The sequence below is a fragment of the Salvia hispanica genome, chromosome 5 (assembly GCF_023119035.1).
Source record: "Salvia hispanica cultivar TCC Black 2014 chromosome 5, UniMelb_Shisp_WGS_1.0, whole genome shotgun sequence".
Classification (NCBI taxonomy): domain Eukaryota; kingdom Viridiplantae; phylum Streptophyta; class Magnoliopsida; order Lamiales; family Lamiaceae; genus Salvia; species Salvia hispanica.
Window position 1 is genome coordinate 13,143,264 of NC_062969.1, and position 5,167 is coordinate 13,148,430.

The 5,167-nt window shown below is 31.9% G+C and overlaps 1 long non-coding RNA gene across 1 annotated transcript; it reads left to right on the plus strand.

The window, feature by feature from the left end:
• The first annotated feature begins 3,975 nt into the window (after positions 1-3,975).
• On the plus strand, positions 3,976-4,844 carry LOC125187619. Its single transcript, XR_007170642.1, has 2 exons — positions 3,976-4,332; positions 4,700-4,844. It is a non-coding gene; the product is annotated as an uncharacterized LOC125187619 (long non-coding RNA).
• Positions 4,845-5,167: the final 323 nt, after the last annotated feature.

A 5,167-nucleotide genomic window follows, 5' to 3' on the forward strand; every position in this document is an offset into this window, starting at 1 on the left:
TTTATAAACTTATCATTGCCTTTCCTTTCTTTGTTTACTTCGTGTCCTATATTTTTGAAGGGTAATTTGCAAGTTCACTATGTCTTTAATTTGTTCTTTTCCAGAGGGTCCATTTTTCATCATAAATGTAACCAAAATATGGAGATTCCACTACCAACTCAATAATTAGTTTTGTAAGTATATGGAATTAAAGTGAATAAAAAACTAAAATTAAAATTCATAAATCTAACATAGGTATACATGATATTCCCTCCATCTATCTCAAGTTTTGATCAAGTATAGGTAATTAATTAAGAAACACAACTTTTATGGGCTATAAATTTAAAATGAGTCCCACTTCTTGTGTTCACAAATATCGTATCAACAACTCTATGGGGAAATTAACGTAGTTTTGAAAATGGTATTGGTTGCTGGATTTTCAATTTTCGAATTCAAATTTCGATAACTCAAATTTATTTATATCTAATTAGGTGATTTGCTCGAGAAAATGCATAAATTTTTTTGATATATTCTTTTAGAATAATAAGAAAAATAATTGGTGGGGGCCGAAGCCCCTAACCCGATTCACCTTTGGTTTTTGTTTTTCTTCATGAACTACGACTGAGATCCTCAGACGTTGGAGCTCTTTTTCGTTTTCATGTTTCACTATATATAAATAGTGCCTTTAGCTTTCTCTCTAGCCAAATGACATTCCCAAAATAGAAATAACATAAAAAAAACTATGCTTTTAATGATTCAATAGATGATAAATTGTTAAAGTGTTTTTTTCCAATGAGTGTTAAAATGCTCAACATTAGAAAATGAGCCTTCATACGTTGTACTTTCTCTTTATATAGATTTTTTGTAATCTTTATTTTGTGTAAAAACTTTTTTATGGTCGCAAGTGATCCGTTGTGAGGTTTAATTTCTTCACAAATGTTCCTGGTAAAAGTGACAACAACTTGAAAATCTCGTGGGTGTGATCAGTGGTGGACGCAGAAATTTTATATTGGGGGGTCCAAATTATAGTTAATATTTGTTACATAAGTTTAGTGTCAACGATGCCAAAAATACTTACTCCGTAACAATATAGAATCAAGAAATGGATAACAAGATATCAATAATTAGAGAATGAACAATATAAATTAAAGGTACATTGATAGTGTCGTCGTTCAAAAAAATTTAAGAAAAAACATAGTATCGTCGAAATAATTTAAGAATAATTACTTTAGAATAAATTTACTTTGTATAATAATACATATGCATGCTAAAGAATTATTTTTATTCTTATAAATTTTACAAATAGTTATGAATGATGTACAAATGTGCAAAAATAAAAATGCATAGCTGGCAAGTAACAAGATTTGAACCTTTCACCTCAAGATTGAGAGCCATAACACTCTACCACTTACGCCACAACATACTTTATCAATTAATTTTGTATATTAAATATATAGCTTAATGTCTAACGGGTGGGGGTTCCAAGAGAGCCCACATAAGTCCGCCATGTGATCCTTACATCCTCATATCTCTTTTAGAAAGGTATCAATCTGACAACACTACAATCACTTCAAATAAAACACCCAAAGAAGGATTTAGCCATTTTACTACATCGATGCCTAAGATCAAGACATCATCATACCTAAAACGAGTTGACTTGCTGATTTAAGAAGACGACTAAGGTTGAGGTAAGCGATTGTTTTCGAGAGTATAAATAAGCGATAACAAAAATAGTAAGAAAGAATCACACGAAGGCAAACAAAAATGCGATATATTGCTCCAATTGGCAACAACTAGAAAATTTAAAAGTGAAAATGATTAGCCAATTTAGCTTAGTAATGTCTAATATTGAGACATTGTCCTGAGGCGAATTAACTTGACGCAGCACACATAAACTTGAGGCGAATTAACTCGATTTGAGCTTGCCAAAGGCAGGTGCATAAGTCCGAGAACGTGGAAGCAGCAAAAGACATCATTAAACTCATAAGAAAAACACAAATTTAAGGCGAACTAACTCGGTAAGGAGCCCATGTTATGTCTTATAGTTATTTTTGTTTCATTTGACAACCCCATCCCTCAATCCCTTCATTGTAAACCTTGGAGAAGTTGAACTTTATCTGAAGTTGGATCAATCAGCCATCGAACTGAAATTTAAAATACAAATATATTGTTGGGGTCATTTTTTTTTTATTTCGGTCCAGATATATAACTAGACGGGTCAATTAAATTTAGTCAACAATCATCGACCCACTCAGATCCCATGTTATAAATTCATACGGTTTCATCCTAAAATAAATTAATAATAGAAGGAGTGACCTATTAAAAATATAAGTTTCAGATCTTCCTTTGCACTTATTTTTATTTTTTGCCAGCACATGGAACATTGCATGTATCTTAATTACGAATTTTATATCGAGCATGCATGTATCGATCAACTAATATTCATCTTTAATTATTTAACGTAATCAACTGATATTCATCTTTATTTATTCATTTGTTTTTTCATTCTTATTAATTCATTATTTTGATTGTATTAATGTAACAATTATGCAACAAATGCTTCGTCAAAGCAGCTCCGGCGGTCGGGCGCCGCCGTTAATTTATTAGGGCCTTCTATGTATATTTATGAGTAGCACTTAATATATATACTTGATTAAAACTTTTATTTCATTTGACATTAAACAATTAATTATTTTTTATGTCAATAGCGAAATACAAGATGCACCTACTCCCAATTACCAAACAAACATGTAGAACGAATATATATATTCAATAAATGGTATACAAATCATGCTCAAATATTTGGGATTCTACCAAAGACCATAATATTGCTATTATGTTGTGCTAAGTTACAATTACTTTATATATTAAGTGTAATTGATTTACTTTTAGGTTAAAATGCGTTTCTGTATAATTCTAGCCTTATATACATATATTCATATTTTATTGTATTTTTCATTTAAAACCGAAATTCGATGAGATATTTTATGTTTCAAATCCAATTTCTCTCCTCACGCACGTGTGGACAATTCAAAATTATTCATAAAGATATCGAATATATTCAAGTATAAAAGCTAGCTCCCAATCGACAAATATTATTAGCAAAGATAACATATGATACTCACATGAATGTATATATATGAATATATTAATGTGTATGACAAGAAAAAAACCACAAATATTGGGGTCCATAAACTCCCCCCATACCTTTTAAACCAAAAATAAATTGGTGGGAGATCATATATATCATGCCCACATGCAAGCATGTGAGGAGGGATGGGATGGTTTTATCATTTTGCCCTTTCTAATTCCACCTTTTAAATATAATGCCGTTGCACCTCATTTTATTTTCTACATATATTCTTGTTATTATAAATCACACACATTTAATGAATATCAATATTTAATAGTCTCTATATATAAGAGGTTGGTCCAGCAATTGAGCATGACATGTGATATGTAGGATCAATTACAGCTATTCATATCCTAATTACGCCAATTTCACTCAACCAATGAGATTTAACATTTTTTTCTCAAGAATTTGGTCCCCACTAGGATGCTACTTCTTAAATAGTATCAAATGTCGGGGATGCTAATAATGCAATGTATCTATATATGACTTTTAATCTGTGAGTACGATAAATAACTACATAAAAATTACGAGAGGCTGCTAGTGGAGTCATGTCGCCTTCAAATGGTTGTTAACAGACCGTTGTTCATTCTTTCGTCTCTCATTGATGGTGTAACGATATGATTGGACACGATATATATTCAATTAATTAATCAAAATTGTACCATCCATATCTTATGACATTAGTGATTAATTAATTTGCATTATGTGGATGTAAATGTGGAAAATTGATGTATAGTTGTTGTTACAAGTAGTTATGATGATGAGGTAAGTAGTGTAGTGTTGATGCATATTTATACCCCACAAGCACTCACAATAAAAGCAGACTACATGTGGGGAAAATTGGGCTTGTTTGTGAGTGAACCCTACTTTGCTTCCTCTATAAAGCTGCTTTCTCACACACACACCTTGTGTTGTAGTGGTCCTTCCTTCTCACTATGTATGGGCATGCCATTTTCATTTTCTTCCCTCCCTCTCTCTCTCACTCTCACTCTAACACTCTTCCTTCCTCCATTTCTATAAATTTCTAGCTAGTTGAAGTCTTGAAGAAGCATTACAAAGCCCACTTCATGCTTTTCCACAGCTTTCTTGAACTACAAATTGCTTCACTTCTCTCAAGAATTGGGGTTTTAAGTTCAAGAAAGCTGTGGGAAAACATGGTGATTATGGGCTACTTCTTTCTCCACCGCGGCCGCCGCCTCAATTCCACATTCTTGTTAAAGGTATATACACTTTTGATATAGTGCATACAATTCTATATGTGATATACCGATTCAATTTGAAACCTCTAGCTAGATTTGTAAGTTTTTATATAGTATATGTTACATGAATTAGTGATGATGGGTGAAAACTGGAGTTTAATTGTGGCAGAGAAGATTCCCTGCAGCTCTTTGTTTCCTCATTGTCATCAATAATTGATATACACTTGATCTTGTTTGCTCTTTTGTTTTTTGGCCCCCTCTCCCATTTCATACATTTCTGTGGAAATAATCGAAAGGCTTCATTTTGTCACCATCATTTTATCTTACAGTGAAAAACTCACTTATCATTACACACTGAAACTCATGTAAATTTGTTTTCTATATGCAGAGGAGACGTAAATGCTCCCTTGCATTCTCAACTGTCACTGCAGCTACACAATTATGACTCTTTTATACTCTCAATCTACCTCTTTTATGTATATATACTTGCTTCACAAAATTCAATGAATAAAGTTATAATGATTACTTTTCAATCAATATAATAATAGCAACTAATTAATTGGTTCATAAGTACTATTTGGTGGATAGCTATTTTGAGATGAGTTTAGACAATCAAGATTAATATCTATTGGATTTGGCTACCAAAATCCAAAAATTGAAGGAGGTGTATATTTTCATGCAAATGAGACAGTTGCTTAGTTGAAAATGAGTGACTTAGTTTTAGAAGATCAGACAAATAGGTATGGCTTTTATTTTGCAAAGTCAGAAAATAGTACTAATAATAGTTGTGTTGCAGAACGCAATCCCCTCTTTTTGTTCGAATTTTCCCTCTTATTTTTGAAGGGATTAATAATTT